Source organism: Somniosus microcephalus, chromosome 2 (assembly GCF_052327205.1).
Source record: "Somniosus microcephalus isolate GS21.2 chromosome 2, FLI_Smic_1.0, whole genome shotgun sequence".
NCBI lineage: Eukaryota > Metazoa > Chordata > Chondrichthyes > Squaliformes > Somniosidae > Somniosus > Somniosus microcephalus.
In genome coordinates, this window is record NC_140988.1 from 296,865,886 (window position 1) to 296,883,829 (window position 17,944).

Sequence of the window (17,944 nt, forward strand, 5' to 3'; positions counted from 1 at the left end):
TTTGAATCGCTTCCCCTTTGGTTCTGACCACCGGACTTATTTACAAGTAGCGATATAGACAAACGAGACCAGTGGTTCGGTGCAAAGAAAACCAATGTTTATTAAAATAGAGAAACAATTACTATACAGAGAAAATCACTATGGGTGCAGCACAATTACACTTAATGGGGGAGGAGAAACAGACACATCAAGGGAAAATGACTAAAATGGCACTTTAGCAATTCCCCATAACTCCCATCCTTTACACCTATCTAGATTGTCTTGTGATGGGCCAGAAAGTTGATGCTCACCAGTCTAGGATGTTGAAATGCCTGCTCCGTGCCCTGTTGCCTGTCGATGTTTTAGGTTTTCACCGCCCCAAAGCAGAGGTACCCCAGTATTTCAAACGTAACTGCGGGTATCCTACTTCCCTGGACGGGCTCTTCATCGACAATCCTCTCGCTGGGTTGATGATACGGCGGGGCACCGGAGGCAAGGCGGGAGAGAGAAAGAGAGAGAGATGGCCTCCCGAGGGACTAGTTATACCCTTCCCGGTAGCCCTTATCTCCCGCCAGATCAGCTCATTTCTTTTGTCTAATCTGGATGTGTTGAAACTCATACAAAGGGTACCTGTTATGTCTGACATTGGTGATAGGTACTCGATTGCCTTGGCCTGAGCACATGGAGTTTGATAGTGCTGTTATCATTGTATTGTGTATAGGTATTCGATTGCTTGTGCCTGGAAGTGTGTGTGTGTGGCAGCCATTATAAAAGCAACATGAACTGAACTCTGCTGACAGTCTCTGGATTATCTTTGCAAATGCAACAGTACCGATCTGGGCCCATCGACCTGGATGGCCGGTTAATCGGTTTTAAACGTCTCATCAGTGTACCCCTTTGTCCAACTGGTTTCGTGATGGGGCCATTCCAGACTGAATGCCCTGTTGATCGTTTGTAAACAGTGTTGATGTTCTCTAACGAAGGTCTGAATGCAGCTAAGCTTGTCCCATTACATATTGAATAGGCCTTGCCTGCTCTTGATTGTTTGTGCAAACAACCTTGATGGGTTTTAATCAGAGGCCCAAATGCCACTGGATTTGCCTCTCATGCATAAATGCAGAAGGTCTGTCTGCATTCGAGTTTCTGGAAAGTCCCTTCTCACAGTCATCGGAATACAAGTTTGTCAGTCCAAACTGAAACTTACAGGCCTTGGCCATGAGGCTGACTGCAGCCATCTTGTTGAGCCCTGGATTCCAAACTCAGTCCAACCAGGGTTTCTTTAATAAACCAAAAGTAAATCTTCGGGGGGAAGACATGAAATTTGTGAATCCTTTCAACCTCAAAGCCACTTTACGGAAGTCCCGCCCAGCACCTAACTTAGCAATAAAGTCCAGCGGGATTGATCCCTCATAACCACTAACGCAGTATTTAAAGGGATACTCACCTGCAGATTATTGGATCACAAGGTCTATGTGCCATGGTGTTGTTTGGATTGCCAGGAGAGTTTACAGCTTCTAGATTAATTGTTTCTGAGATTCTTTGCCTTTCCCTGTCAGCACTATCTGCTTATCATGGCTGCTATTACGACCAATGTCATTTTGATGAACAGTTGGATGAAAAGGAGTAGCAGCAACCATCACAAGAATCAGCTGGGCCTATTAGAAGACAGCAGGTGAGGGGGTTGCTGTTAGGAGGCTATATTCAGCACGCAGGGTGTACATGCCAAGAGACAGTTTCTTTGGATCTATCTAAAGAGCAGTGCATCAGGAGGCTGCGCTCCTTCAGACAGCCTGTTGCAGGCCTCTGCAGCCTCCTGCAACAGGAGCAGCTACTTGCGAGACCAGGGGGCCATGCTTTGCCAGTGGCTGTCAAAGTCACCACAGTGTTTAACTTCCTTGTCACTGGCTCCTTCCAGTCATCTACAGGGGACAGCTCCTGCATGTTACAGTCTGCGATGCACAGCTTCATTAGACAGGTCACCAGAGCGAATCAGTAGGTCACTTTCCCCAGGAGCAGCCATTTTGAGGACTGGGGAGGTGGTCACAGGCACATTGAGGCCACAAGCGTGAGCTGTGGCAGTAACCTGCAGTCAGGTTGAAAAGTGTGTGAACGTTGGAGTCAGTGTAGGCCCCTAATAGGGAGCCAATATGTTTGGGAGCTGTGCTGGGAGAGAGCAAGCCCTGAAAAAAAGTTTAAATATATTTCCTAGATAAATAGAAAGAAAAGAAAGAACTTGCATTGTTAATAGTGCCTTTAATAGTAAATTAAAATATTTAAAAGTTTAAAATTAAGGACAAAACTCACTGACTTGAGGAGGAAAATTACTGGGGGGGAAAAAACAAGATAGCAATGGAACTCTGAGAAAAAATAATAAATTTGCTTCACAGCCCAGCCAGTGGCCAGATTGTGTAATTACAGCATGACAGGTTTACCTGGACAAAACCCATCATTAAAATCAACGTAAGAATTTATAATGGGAAAAAGTTGACAAAAAATGTGACAGCAGGTTTTGTGGACAGGAATTGCACACAAATGTAAGAATTTTTAATAAGATATAGATAGACATTAGAAACTGGCAGGATGTCAAAAAAATACTTCACGAAATCAAGAAATGGTGATGCAGAGAGGTTTACGGAGAGAGTTCCAGACAGTTGGCCTGAGGTGGCTGATGGCTCTACCACCAAAGGCGGGATAAAGCAAGGGTTTTTTTTTAAATTCATTCCGGAGATATGGGCATTGCTGGCAAGACCAGCATTTCTTGCCCAACCCTAATTGCCCTTGAGAAGGTGGTGGTGAGCCGCCTTCTTGAACCGCTACAGTCCGTGTGGTGAAGGTACTCCCATAGTGCTGTTAGGGAGGGAGTTCCAGGATTTTGGCCCAGCGACTATGAAGGAATGGCGATATATTTCCAAGTCAGGATAGTGTGTAACTTGGAGGGGAACTTGGAGGTGATGGTGTTCCTATGCGCCTGCTGCCCTTTTCCTTGTAGGTGGTAGAGGTCGTGGGTTTGGGAGGTGCTGTCACAGAAGCCTTGGCGAGTTGCTGCAGTGCATCTTGTAGATGGTACACACTGCAGCAACAGTGTGCCAGTGGTGGAGGGAGTAAATGTTTAAGGTGGCGGATGGGGTGCCAATCAAGTGGGCTGCTTTGTCCTGGATGGTGTCGAGCTTCTTGAGTGATGTTGGAGCTGCACTCATCCAGGCAAGTGGAGAGTATTCCATCACACTCCTGACTTGTGCCTTGTAGATGGTGGAAAGTCTTTGGGGAGTCAGGAGGTGAGACACTCGCCACAGAATACCTAGCCTCTGACTTGCTCTTGTAGCCACAGTATTTATGTGACTGGTCCAGTTAAGTTTCTGGTCAATGGTGACCCCCCCAGGATGTTGGTGTTGGGAGAATCATCGATGGTAATGACATTGAATGTCACGGGGCAGTGGTTAGACGCTCTCTTGTTGAAGATAGTCATTGTCTGGCACTTGTGTGGTGCGAATGTTACCTGCCACTTATCAGCCCAAGCCTGAACGTCATCCAGGTCTTGCTGCATGTGGCCATGGACTGCTTCATTATCTGAGGAGTTGCGAATGGCACTGAACACTGAGCAATCATCAGTGAACATCCCCACGTCTGACCTTATGATGGAGGGAAGGTCATTGATGAAGCAGCTGAAGATTCCTTCTCCAAATTTCTGTGTGCAAGATGAATACTCAAAGGAGTCCCCATCCTCAGATATTTATATTCTGCTGCTAAATTTGCAGCTGGCAACAATACTTTGGTTGAAAAACCAAGGGACAGTAAGGTAAAATAATACAAAAGAGAAGGGCTAAACAAAAACTACAATTAAGATCACAGTAAAATTCACAAAAAATACAAAAAGCACTATTAACCATAAACTTCAAGAAGAAATAGTATATCACACCTTTATCAATGCAACTCTTAAAGATTAGAGTGTGCCTTTCCTCGAGGGCCCTGTGCCAGCTCTGCACTCGATCAGAAGATGTATCCTTGCATGAGATTCCTTCCCACTACATGATGGCTTTGTGACTTTTCCGTGTTACTACACGTAACATTGCTAAAACAAACAAAGCAGTCATATTAAGCTTCACATTAAGGGAATATAATATGAATATAAATGGGGCAGTACCATTAATGGTTGCCACTCTCTCAGGTGCAATGACTTTTCCGTTTCATTTCAAAGCTGCATGACATGTAGCTTAGATCTGATACCAGCACAGGCATGACACAAACCAGAGAACCCTCATCCTGCCTTAACAGGTCCCAAGTTAAACAGTACAAAAGTTTACAAAGCAGCCAGGCAATCAGTTCTTGGCTGAGACCAATCTGGATGACATCCTGAATGTCTGTTAATTCTTTGCTTAGAGCAGACTGTAAGCCGACCCTACTTTCAGCCAAACCAACACTCAGAGCTGAATGTATTCCAATCCCTATGTCAGCAAAACCAAGACACAGTGCAGATTATATTTCAGCAACCATCCTACTAAGACCAAGAATGAGGGAGATTGCATACCAGAGCCTGTCACTTACTTTAACAAATATAGCTAACTGCCATGCTGCAACCATATTGTTTTGAAAAGTCTATATAATGGACTGAATTTCTGGTAAGCAGAAACCTAGCACACGATTCAAGGTGATGAAAGAGCTTTGCATACTTCCCTGTGCAATCCTTTCTACATTAACTATGTCAGTGTGGACAGTGAAATGTAATTCCTCTATGCTTTTAAAAATCAAATGTCTCTGATGGAATTTTCCTTGGAGATAGGAACAAAGAAATGTGTGAGCACTTTCTCCTCATCTCAGCTCTGTGACCTCATCTCCTCAAAATTGGAAACAGGAGGTGTATCTCGTCAGGCAGTGTCATATCCACTGACATTGATGAATACCTCACCACCATCACTCTCGACCCCTCCACTGTCTGATTTGTCACATTGCTTGTCCGACAAGGTGCCACACAAAAGATTACTGCACAAGATAAAAAATCATGGGATTAGGGGCAATATACTGGCATGGGTGGAAGATTGGCTATCTAACAGAAAACAGAGAGTTGGGATAAATGGTTCATTCTCGGGTTGGCAATCAGTAACTAGTGGTGTTCCGCAGGGGTCGGTGCTGGGACCCCAACTCTTTACAATCTATATTAACGATTTGGAGGAAGGGACCGAGTGCAACGTATCCAAGTTTGCCGACGATACAAAGATAGGAGGGAAAGCAGTGAGTGAGGAGGACATTAAAAACCTGAAAAAGGACAATAGACAGGCTGGGTGAATGGGCAAAAATTTGGCAGATGGAATATAATGTTGGAAAGTGTGAGGTTATGCACTTTGGTAGAAAAAATCAAGAGCAAGTTATTATCTAAATGGAGAGAAACTGCAAAGTGTTACAGTACAAAGGGATCTGGGGGTCCTGGTGCATGAAACACAGAAGGTTAGTATGTAGGTACAGCAGGTGATCAGGAAGGCCAATGGAATTGTAGTGGCGCTTCTTAGTTTCCAAACAGGCAGCCACTGAGCTGTGGGGTTTTTAACAACGAGTAGACGCGTGTCGAAATAAAACGTTCCCAAACGTAGCTTTGTCTTTTAAACTGTTTACTATAACACTTAACAAACGGAATTACAAAGCAAACACGTATAAACGAACACGGTCAAAAACTGTACTGCTCCAAACCTCACAGCTTCTGCCTCCTTCAACCACGTGCAGTTTAAACTGTAAAATGGCTGCACCCATGTGTGGCTTAGGGACTGTTCCATTGTGGCAAGAATGAAGGGGGTGTCTCGGACTATACTACTGGAGCAAGAAAATAGGGGGTTTCTTAATACAATAAGTCGGTCAGGTAAATTAACTGTATTATGCCATTTAACCACTATTTTAAAGTATTTTCTTAAGCTTTTATGGCTCTTACATTCCGGCCCCTAATTGACTAGGCACATGAAACATGTCAATTACTCAAACATTAAGAGTCATAAACTAATGAGTTCAACATATTTACAATATAAGTGTCCACTTTTTTCGTTCGGGAACCTTTCACGCTGCTTCTTGTAGCAGGCAGAGCTTTGTGATCGGTCTTTCCAGGGTACTGGTCTTGGTTTGCAAACAAACGCGACGAACGACGCCTCTGGAGTCTGGCATGGTCTTAATTATTTTTCCCATCAACCAAGAATTTCTAGGGGCTGAATCATCCACAATTAAGACAATGTCTCCGACAATGAAGTTCCTCTTTATTTTGGGCCATTTTTGACGCTCCTGTAGCAGAGGTAAGTATTCTCTTGTCCATCTGGTCCAGAAAAGGTCTGACATATACTGAACTTGCCTCCACTTCCGACGGGCATACAGATCTTCCTTTTTGAAGACTCCCGGGGGCATGGCTGGCTGTGTTTTCAACAACAACAGGTGGTTCGGAGTCAGGGCTTCGAGGTCATTGGGATCATCTGATGTCTTAGTTATCGGTTGGTCATTAATGATGGCTTCGACCTCGCACAGAACGGTTTGAGTCCCTCGTCGTCAAGCGCTTGCTGCTTCAGTACAGAACTGAGTAGTTTTCTTACGGTGCGTATCTGTCTTTCCCAGACACCTCCGTGGTGGGATGCAGCCGGAGGATTGAAGATCCACTTAATTCCTGTTTGCATCATGGCTTCCTGTATTTTAAGCTGATTCCAACCTTCAATAGCTTCCCGTAGTTCTCTCTCCGCTCCGACAAAATTAGTGCCATTATCAGAACGCATAATGGACACCTGTCCTCTTCTACAGACAAAGCGCCGCAAGGCGTTAATACAGGAATCAGTGTCAAGCGTGTGTGCCACCTCAATATGAACAGCTCTGATGGTCAAACAAGTGAAAAGCACACCATATCTCTTGACAAGGCTCCGTCCTCGCTTTACCTCGAAAGGCCCGAAATAGTCCACCCCTACGTTTGTAAATGGGGGCTTGTCTGGTAACAAACGGTCTTCAGGCAGGTCTGCCATTTTCTGCTCCCCAGCTCTAGCGTGTAACCGTCTGCAAACAATGCATTCAGAGAGTATTTTTCTTATTACGGAATTAGCTCCTGGAATCCAGTATCTTTGTCTTAGCTTCGCAAGCACGTGATTCCTCCCACTGTGTCCAATACTCTGGTGTATATGCTGAAGAATGAGGGTAGCAACCCGGAGGTCCTTAGAAAGGATAGCAGGATGCTTGGCCTCCTCTGGCATAGCAGATTTGTTTAGTCTCCCTCCCACCCTCAGTACTCCATCTTGCAGTGTAGGGTCCAGCTTGTAGATATGACTACCTTTCTTGATTGGAGTATTTCGCTGTCGAGCTTCGATTTCTTCTGGGTATCTTTGTCTTTGACTGAAGCGAACTATCTCCTTCTCAGCCTTGGCCAAATCCTCCACGGTCAATGAATTCTTGCCCAATGTAGTCTTGTGGTGATGCGTATACTGCTGTAGAAGCATTCTCTGCTTATCAGGGTTACTTTCAGACTGACTGATAGTGGCTCGGTACTCTTTTCTCTTACCGCTCAGGTGTAGCAGCAACTCTTTCAACCTTAGAAACCATGCAACTGCTTTCCTCAACTGGTGCCATCCTGAGAAATGGTTAACAAGCTTGTTCACTGTGTCAAAGTTCTCTTTCGTATTTATGAGATTTACTGTGACTGATCTCTTGACTTCGACGTCGTCTTCAGCAATCTGACTTGGCATATCTGGTCTTTCTGGCCATGATCTCTCTGTTTCCAGCAGATAACTTGGGCCTTGTATCCAAGTTTCACTCCTCATGAAGTTTTCAGCCTTCAATCCTCGTGAGGCTTGATCTGCTGGGTTTAATGAGGTGTTTACGTACCTCCATTGAGATGGCTGTGTAGCTTCTCTAATGGATGAGATTCTGTTTGCTACGAAGGTCTTGAAGCGTATCTTCTCATTCTCTATATACTTCAGCACCGTCGTGCTATCCGTCCAGAAGACAGATTCTTCTAATGGGAGCTGTAACTCTTTCCGCATCACCTGGTCAACTTTAACTGCAACAACCGCTGCCGTCAATTCCAGTCTCGGGATGGTGACCTGCTTCAGCGGAGCCACCCTGGATTTCCCCATGAGGAAGGCACGATGTTTCTGGCCCTGTTGATTTGTCAGCAAGAGGTAAGTAGCCGTGCCATAGCCGTCCTCACTGGCGTCCGAGAAATGATGTAGTTGAGCCGTCTTTGTAACTCCAAAACTCGCGGGCTTGATGCATCTACTGACGTTGAAGCTAGAAAGTTGTTGCAAATCTGCCAACCATCTGTGCCATCTCTGAGCTTGACCTTCTGGGATATCTTCATCCCATCCTCTCTTGTCTCTACACAGCTCTCGTAGCATCAGCTTCACCGGCAGAATGAGTGGTGCCAGGAATCCAAGAGGGTCGTAGATGGAACTGACCACGGAGAGAATCCCTCGTCTTGTGGATGGTCTTTCGTTCACCATTATCCTGAAGTTGAACGTGTCTGACTCGATGCACCATTGTACACCAAGAGCTCTCTCGATAGGAAGGACATCGTGGCTCAGGTCCAGATCTTTGACTTCAGTGGCTCTTTCCTTTTCTGGGATAGAAGCTAGAACTGCTCTGCTGTTGCTTATCCACTTAGTCAGATGGAATCCTCCATTCGAACACAGAGTTCTAAGGTCTCTTGACAGTGCGATGGCATCGTCTTCTGTTGACACGGACTTCAGACAGTCGTCGACATAAAAGTTTCTGAAGATTGTCTCCACAGCCTCTGATGGTGCTTTGCCTTTGCCATCTTCTGCAGTTTTTCTGAGAGCGTAGCTTGCACAGCTGGGAGATGATGTGGCTCCGAACAAGTGTACGGCCATTCTACATTCCACCATCGCTTGACTAACGTCGCCATCTGGCCACCAAAGGAAGCGCAGAAGATCAGCATCTTCATCAGGGATTCTAACTTGGTAGAACATTGATTCTATGTCTGCCATCATGGCAACGAGCTCTTGTCTAAACCTAGTCAAGACGCCAATGAGGGTATTAGTAAGATCAGGACCTTGAAGCAGCTGGTCATTCAGTGAAGTTCCTCTGAATGAGGCGGCGCAGTCAAACACTACACGGATCTTTTTCTTCTTTGGGTGATACACCCCGTGATGAGGAATGTACCAGACCCTTCCATCGTCTCTGTTCAACTGTTCCTCGGGCACCTTTACAGCATAGCCTTTCGCTGTGATGTTTCTCATGAAGTCTTTGTAGTCTTCGTGAAAGTCGGGGTTCTTGTTCAGCTTTCTCTTTAGACTGATGGCGCGTTGCTCTGCTATGCAGCGATTGTTCGGCATCTTCGCGGTCTGTCTTCTCAGTGGCAAACCAATGTGATAGTGGCCATCAATGAACTGTGTAGACCTTGTCATCAAACCCATGAACTGATGGTCTTCTTGTGACATCTCTGTCTTTTCCTCACAGCTGCGTTCTGAGAAGTCTGCATTGAACTGCTGTATCAACAGCTCTTCAATGCTTGCGATAGAGATGCGATTAACTGTGACGTTTTGTCGTTCCTCCTTGTTCGACTTGTGGCCATCATCTCTCCTTACCGGTCCATTGACTACCCATCCAAGGGCTGTCCTGACGGCGTAGGGTCCGTCATCCTTGCTGTTTATCACCTGCCATGGCTCCATAGTTTTGTAGGCATTGGTTCCAATTAATAGGCCAATTTCTGCTTCAATGTATGGGAGACGCACCTTTTCTAGGTAAGGCCATCTATCCACATCCTTCTGCAGGGCTAGGTTCCCTATTCTAACAGGAATCTCCCTCTGTGTGAAAACATTAGGCAGGTCTATGAAGTCCTTCTCTTCAAGTCCACAAACTTCTAGGTCTGACAGGATATAACTTTGCATTGACTTCTCATGACCCATGGTGCGTAATAGGATTTCTGTTCTTCTGCCTCTAACGTTCAGCTGTCGCATGAGTGATTCTGTGCAGAACGTTGCTGAGCTACCTGGATCCATGAAGGCGTAAGTCTCCACAAGCTTCTCACTCCTCTTAGACTTGATCTTTACTGGTACGATGGCAAGAATACAATCACTGTCACCGGCCCCAGTGAGTCCACAAGTCTTTGGTTCTAGCGACACCAGAGCACTTGAAACAACCTTCTCGTCGGTATTGTTTTCTTCACTCTTCTTAGAGACTTGTTCTTCTTTATGGATATGCAGCAGGCTGGGATGTTTCCGAGTGCACTCTCTGCATGTTGTTCTTTGCTTACAGTTTCTACTCAGGTGCCCCTGAGAGAGACATCCAAAGCATAGGCCGTTGCACTTCAGGAATTCAATTCTGTCCTTATGTGGCTGTGCTTTGATGTCGCTGCAGAAATCCAATGTATGATTCTTCTGGCAGAATAAGCATGGCTTCTGAAAGGCATTAGCAGACGTCACTGTGCTGCTCTTTTTGGGAAATGAGTTCTGGGGCCTTTCTTCCTCGGCCTGGGTGACGATAGTTGCAAAGCTGCTTCCCCTGGAACCACCTTTCCTGAGAGTCTTTGATTCAACGGGCTTGGCTTTCACTCTTCCATCGGTGGTCGGGCTGACATCCTGGATGTTTCCAAACAATGGGTCCCTAGCAATTTTAGCCTGTTTGTCTATGAAGTTCACTAAGTCTGCAAACCTGGCTCTACCTTTCCGTCTCTCCATTATCTCAAAGGCTGTTCTTCTCCATTGTTCTCTCATCCTGTAAGGAAGCTTAGAGATGATGATTCGCATAGTCGTAGGATTGTCCATCTCTTCCATGAATTCAACATCCTCCATGGTGTTGCGACATCCTATGAGGAAAAGAACATATGCGTTCAATGCCTCTCCGTCCTCCAATCTGATCTGTGGCCACTTGGTAGCCTTTTCGATATATGCAGTGGCTATCTTCAGCTCGTTACCATAGTGCTCCTGCAGCAACTTGCTGGCTTCTATGTATCCCCGGTCCGGTCTCATGTGTTCACAGCTTCTGACCAGGTCTTGTGGCTTACCACTGGTGTACTGTCCCAGGTAGTACAACTTATCACTGCTGCTCTCTGTTTTGGAGTCAATGGCTTGTTCAAAGGATCTGATGAAGGGCTTATACTTGAGTGGGTCGCCTTGGAACACTGGTATGTCTCTTTGAGGGAGTCGAAACAGATTCTGTTGTTTTACAAGCATCTCTGTAATTTTGTTCTGACGTTGCATCACTCGGTATAGGCTTCTCCCTGTGTCTTCAGGCCTCTGGTGGTCATCAGCAGGGTCTAGTCTAGACCGTCTGACGTCTGGGGTAGCATCACGTGCTCCTGTTAGTGGAGAGGCCACTCTTCCACGCCGTAATGCCAGGGGATTGCCTTCGGGCTCTGTTGTAACTCCTAAAGGTGCCCTGGATCCAACTCTATGTGACGACGTTGACTGGCAGTGGCTCCCGCCGTCCCGTGAGCCTTCATAATCTTCGTACGCACTCAACCTGGCGCCTGAGACCTCGATAGCTGTTTTTATCTCCAGCTGTTCTTTCTTTGCCTGCACCTGGGCCCGTTGGGCCTGCAGTTGGGCCTCTTGGACCTGCAGTTGGGCCTCTTCCCGTTCAAGAGCTTGCTTCTCCGCTAAAGATGCTGCGCGCGCCATCAACGCCGTCCGTTCGGCCTCCGCTCTCATGCGTCGCGACGAGCTTGTGGTAGAAGCGACTGACCTGCGTCCAGAAACAGAGCTACCTTCTTTTCGATTTTTGCTCGGTCTGGCGGAAGTCTCTGAAATGCTATCGTCTGGTCCGACTTCATCGTCAACTTTATCTTTCTCTGCTGTATCAGCGTCTTGACGAATCTTTAACATCCACTGTTCCGTGGCCTTGATATAGTCCTTAATGCTGGTTGATTTAAGATCAAACCAGTTGTGCTGATCAGCATTTCCCTCTTCTTCAGGCAGAAGTGCTAATACATCTTCATTGAGTACATTAAATTCTTCATGCAGCTTGGAGAAATCGTAATACATCATGTCTTCAGCTTTCTTAATATTAGCATTATCTTCCATGAGACGATCGATTATCTTCATTTTTCCAGTTATCTGAGCTAATTTAGCCTTCCTTGCACCTATGCTTCTATGTAACTTCTCTTCCATTGCCTTTGGGGTGAGCTTTATTTCCCTCTTTTGGCCAGCAATCTTTCTGGCTGATGGAAGCTCCTGGCTCCGTAAGGCCTCGGCCATTTTACCCGCAGCTCTTATTTAGCTTCTCAATAGAATGAACAAAGCAAGTAGCAGTCACTGTACCTTCGCTTTCTTATATTGTCGTCTGGCTCCGTGACCATTCGGGTATACGTTCGCCGACGATTCCGTCCCTTCCTTCTTAGGGAGCAAGTTTTTGACTAATGTAGTGGCGCTTCTTAGTTTTCAAACAGGCAGCCACTGAGCTGTGGGGTTTTTAACAACGAGTAGACGCGTGTCGAAATAAAACGTTCCCAAACGTAGCTTTGTCTTTTAAACTGTTTACTATAACACTTAACAAACGGAATTACAAAGCAAATACGTATAAACGAACACGGTCAAAAACTGTACTGCTCCAAACCTCACAGCTTCTGCCTCCTTCAACCACGTGCAGTTTAAACTGTAAAATGGCTGCACCCATGTGTGGCTTAGGGACTGTTCCATTGTGGCAAGAATGAAGGGGGTGTCTCGGACTATACTACTGGAGCAAGAAAATAGGGGGTTTCTTAATACAATAAGTCGGTCAGGTAAATTAACTGTATTATGCCATTTAACCACTATTTTAAAGTATTTTCTTAAGCTTTTATGGCTCTTACAGGAATCTTGGCTTTTATTGCAAGGGGGATGGAGTATAAAAGCAGGGAAGTCTTGCTTCAGTTATACAAGGTACTGGTGAGGCCACACCTGGAATACTGCGTACAGTTTTGGTTTCCATATTTAAGAAAAGATATACTTGCTCTCAAGGCAGTTCAGAGAAGGTTCACTCGGTTGATTCCGAAGATGAGGGGGTTGACTTATGAGGAAAGGCTGAGTAGGTTGGGCCTCTACTCATTGGAATTCAGAAGAATGAGAGGCGATCTTATCGAAACATATAAGATTGTGAGGGGGCTTGATCGGGTGGATGCAGTGAGGATGTTTCCACTGATGGGTGAGACTAGAACTAGGGGGCATAATCTAAGAATAAAGGGCTGCCCTTTCAAAACTGAGATGAGGAGAAACTTCTTCACTCAGAGGGTAATAAATCTATGGAATTTGCTACCTCAGAGAGTTGTGGAAGCTGCGACATTAAATAAATTTAAAACGGAGATAGACAGTTTCCTAGCTGATAAGGGAATAAGGGGTTACGGGGAGAGGGCAGGGAAGTGGACGTGAGTCTAAGTTTGGATCAGCCATGATCCTATTGAATGACGGAGCAGGCCCGAGGGGCCGTATGGCCTACTCCTGCTCCTACTTCTTATGTTCTTATGTTCTTATATCCAGTACTGGATGAGCAGAAATTTCCTCCAACTAAGTATTGGGAAGACCAAAGCCATTGTCCTCAGTCCCCGCAACAAACATTGTTCCCTAGCCACCCTCTCCCTGGCAACTGTCTGAGACTTAACCAAACCGTCCGCAACCTTGATGTCCTATTTGACCCCGAGATGAGCTTCCAACCACGTATCTGCTCCAACACCAAGACCATTTACTTCCACCTCTGTAAAACCGCCCATCTCCATCCCTGCCTCAGCTCACCTGTTGCTGAAACCCTCATCCATGCCTTTGTCTGGACTTGACTACTCCAATCCTCTCCTGGCTGGCCTCCCATCTTCCACCCTACCTAAACTTAAACTCATCAGAAACTCTGCTGCCCGTATCCTAACTTGCACCAAAATCTCAATCATCCATCACCTCTGTGCTCACTGATCTACATTGGCTCCTGATCCGGAAAGCCACTATTTAAAAATTCTCATCCTTATTTTCAAATCTCTCCATGGCCTCGCACCTTCCTGCCTCTGTAAATTCCTCCAGCCTGCAACCCTCTGAGATCTCTGTGCTCCTCCAATTCTGGCCTCGTGTGCATACCCAATTTTAATCACTCAACCATTGGCAGCCATTTGTTCAGCCACCTAGGCCCTAAGCTCTGGAATTCCTTCCCTAAACTTCTCTGCCTTGCTACCTCTCTTTCCTCCTTTAAAACGCTGCATAAAACCTACCTCCTTGGCCAATCTGTCCTCAAGTGCTAACCACTTCTCTTAGGGTGCTAAAGTCCGAGAGCGGGGTGGTAGCGGCAGAGCGCTAAAGAATTTCGAGTGCATTGTAAACGGCACTCTTTCATTGCAGAGGCTTCTTCCCTCACTTAAAGGGAAGGGCCAATGATGCTGCACAAGCTAGTTGTCGTCAGTTCTGTTTTGCAAGGCGACCTGGGCGACTGCCAGTACAGCCCCAAACACTCTCACAAAGTGGAGGGCTTGGACATCTTGCACCAATGAAACATTACAAACTTTGTGCAGGCACCAGACTGGTGCAAATAATAAAGGTTGTGCTAACTGAAAAGCATTCCCTTTAATTACCGCTCCCGAAGCAGCCAGCCAAGTTCACAATGCCTCCTCGAGCTGGCGTTGTCGGTGCGAGGCAATAAAGCAGGGGGCATGAGTGAATTTTCCATCTGGGACGATAGTGGGGTGCTGCGCACTTTATGACGTCACGATCTGCAAGGCGCTAGAGACCCAGACGCTAAGAGTTAGCGCCAGCGCTAAACTGGAACTTCTTCTTTCGTACGGTAGTTGCAAAACAAATCAAATGTCAATATCTAAGTTGGATATCCAGGCCAAAGCTTCTGGTGTAACAGCATGGATATCTTGTTGGCTGCCTGCAAATTTCCTCTGAGGGCAGTGCTCAATGATGTGCTCCAGGGTCTGATTAGGAGCTCCACAGTTGCATGATGGGGATGCTTTAATCTTCCATCTATGGAGAAGGTGGCAGCATCTACCATGACCAGTTCTGAGACAGCTGATGGTTGTCTACTGTTTGCGAGGAATGTTTAATCCTTCAGGTTGTTCTATGGGGTCCGCAGGCGTAGTTGCATTTGCCGCACCTGGGCACTAACCCCTTAGCGCCCATTAGCGCCCCCACCAGGCGCTAACGGGAGGCACTAACATACCGAATTTCACGGCCATAGACTCTGAATCATAGAACTTTATGGCACAGTAGGAGGCCATTCGGCCCATTGCATCTATGCCAGCCGAAAAAGAGCTATCCAGCCTAATCCCACTTTCTAGCTCTTGGGCCATAGCCCTGTAGGCACTTTAAGTGCCTAACCAAGTACTTTTTAAATGCAATGAGGGTTTCTGCCTCGACTACCCTTTCAGGCAGTGAGTTCCAGACCCCCACCACCCCCTGGGTGAAAAGAGTTCTCCTCAACTCCCCTCTAATCCTTCTACCAATTACTTTAAATCTATGCCCCTGGTTATTGACCTCTCTGCTATGGGAAATAAATCCTTCCTATCCACTCTGTCTAGGCCCTTCATAATTTATACACATCAATTAAATCTCCCCTCAGCCTCCTCTGTTCCTCACAGCTAAAATTCTCCAGTCCTGACAACATCCTCGTAATTCTCCTCTGTACAATCTAGTGCAATCATATCTTTCCTGTGATGTGTTGACCAGAACTGCATGCAGTACTCTAGCTGTGGCCTAACTAGTGTTTTGTACAGTTCAAGTATAACCTCCCTGCTCTTATATTCAATGCCACGGCTAATAAAGGAAAATATCCCGTATGCCTTCTTAACCACCTTATCTACCTGTTCTGCTACCTTCAGGGATCTGTGGACATGCACTCTAAGGTCCCTCTTTTCCTCTACACTTCTCAGTATCCTACCATTTATTGTGTATTCCCTTGCCTTGTTAACCCTCCCCAAATGCATTAGCTCACACTTCTCTGGATTGAATTCCATTTTCCACTTTTCTGCCCACCTGACCAGTCCATTGATATCTTCCTGCAGTCTACAGTTTTCTTCCTCACTATCAACCACACAGCCAATTTCACGGCCAATAATTGCAGTGCAGGTGGTTCAAACTCCTAATCTGTAGAGACAAAAATGAAAATACTCTGAGAATATAATAAGAATTATTATGTATGCATACTTATCTAAGATATGGATCAATATGTTATATCATTGATACCTGTATAAGTATAATGTTTAGAATTAAATATATATTTGCAATATGTCATTTCATACTGAATATTTTCTGTGCTGTGTATTATTTACCATGCTTTATAAATTCTTAAACTGAAAGATATCAGGTGACACTTCAACTAATTCAGAAAGGGTGTCCAGAATGCGCTGTCCTGCCGACGCGCTGGGAGCGGTGGGGGGTCGGTGGCGGGGGGTGGGGGGGTGGTCGGTAGCATGCGGGAAGCCCGGAAGTAGCTGCAGCATGTCTGTCAGTGGCTTTTTAACCCAGCCACTGCATTTGCATCTGACTTCCGTGTTTCCTAACCAATTAGCATGAGTGGCGTGATACGACGACATGCATGGGTCTATTTCAGCTGAGATATTTGAAGGAACACTACAAAGATGACAGATGAAGAATTGTGGAGGTGGGAGCAACATAGCAAGCTGTATAGAGTGGAGTCTCTGCGTACAAAGGCTGCGCCTCGCTTCACTGATGCATCCCATACCTGATGCTGCGAGGTGTAAGGGCCCGCAGGGAGATATTATTCCTTGCTGATGGGAGGGAGAAGCCAGCACAGTGACCAAGAAGACGTGGCTGGAAATCGCAGAGCAGGTCAGCAGCAGGAGTGTGGTGCCGCGCTCCTAGATACAGTGCAGGAAGCACTTTACTGGCCTAATGAGGGCAGGAAAGCTGAGTACAATGGCACATTCAACTACATCCTAATGTGCATGTCAACCCAACCCCCTCACTCAGCTTTCCCAAGCCTACTCCTCCACATCACTCCTCACACCAACCTACCTTGCAGGTGCACCCATCCATCTCTATCTATGCACTTCCTCACATCCCCATCTGTCCATCCACCACTGACACTCACCCTCATCTTAATGCAATATCACGCCTCTCCCTCATAGTCACTCTCAACAGATATTGTCCATCCATCCATTCATGGCTTTCACTGAAAGGTCTCTTGTTTCCCTCCTTGCAGGAGAAGAGAGCACAGAACACCAGGGAGAGGCACAGAACCGGAGGTGACCCTCCAGTCATCGCCACGCTGGCAGCTGCAGAGGAGTATGCTCTGGAGATAAGTGGAGCGTCGGCGTGCCTGGCGGTCGGAGTTGGAGAGATGGAGAGCTCCCAGATAACTGGTGACAATTAAATATCACACAGCCACATGGCATACAACCGTCATTTATGTTGACTTGATGTCAGCAGCCAGTGAAATGTGATGATGTGCATAATGTTAACTTAAAACATACCTACCATGACAGTTTTAATTCATGTCTTTAATCCCCCACAGGCCCATCAAGTGTCCCACAGGAGGTGGTGCTGGAGGAGGAAGATGACTCCTCAGAGGAGGTCGCTAACTCTGAGGGTGCACCGTCACAGGACTCATGCACACTATGCACCATCGCAGATACACACACATCGGCAGGAGCAGCAAGACAGATACTTGTGTTGTCACCTGGTCTCTCACACATCACATGTGAGCAAGAGCAGATGGTGGCGGCAGGGACAGCAGTGGAGAGTCCTCATCGAGGGCGCAGGACACTCCCAGCTCTGCTCAGCTGGAAGCTGGATGCAGATGCTGAACCTCGGGGGCCATCGACAAAGAGGATGATTCTGGAGCAGCAGCAAAAAAATGTGTGAGGCTTTGGCAGGATTTCCAGCTGCACTATGCACACTTGCAGAGAGATTGGAGGAGTCCGCCTCAAGCAAGTGTGGTATGATGTCGCAGACCTTAGCTATGATGTGTTCATCCATGGAAAAAGTGGCCACCTGAATGGAGCATCAAATGTAGCAGTCAAACTAGTTCATTCTTGCCCTCATCAATGGTTTGCACACTCTAAATGTCACCTTAACTAAGATAGATCAAA

At 46.3% G+C, this 17,944-nt stretch overlaps 1 pseudogene; it reads left to right on the top strand.

Annotated features, from left to right (window-relative positions):
• The first annotated feature begins 1,550 nt into the window (after window positions 1-1,550).
• Window positions 1,551-17,688, top strand: LOC147123465 (uncharacterized; annotated as a pseudogene).
• The last annotated feature ends 256 nt before the right edge of the window (window positions 17,689-17,944 follow it).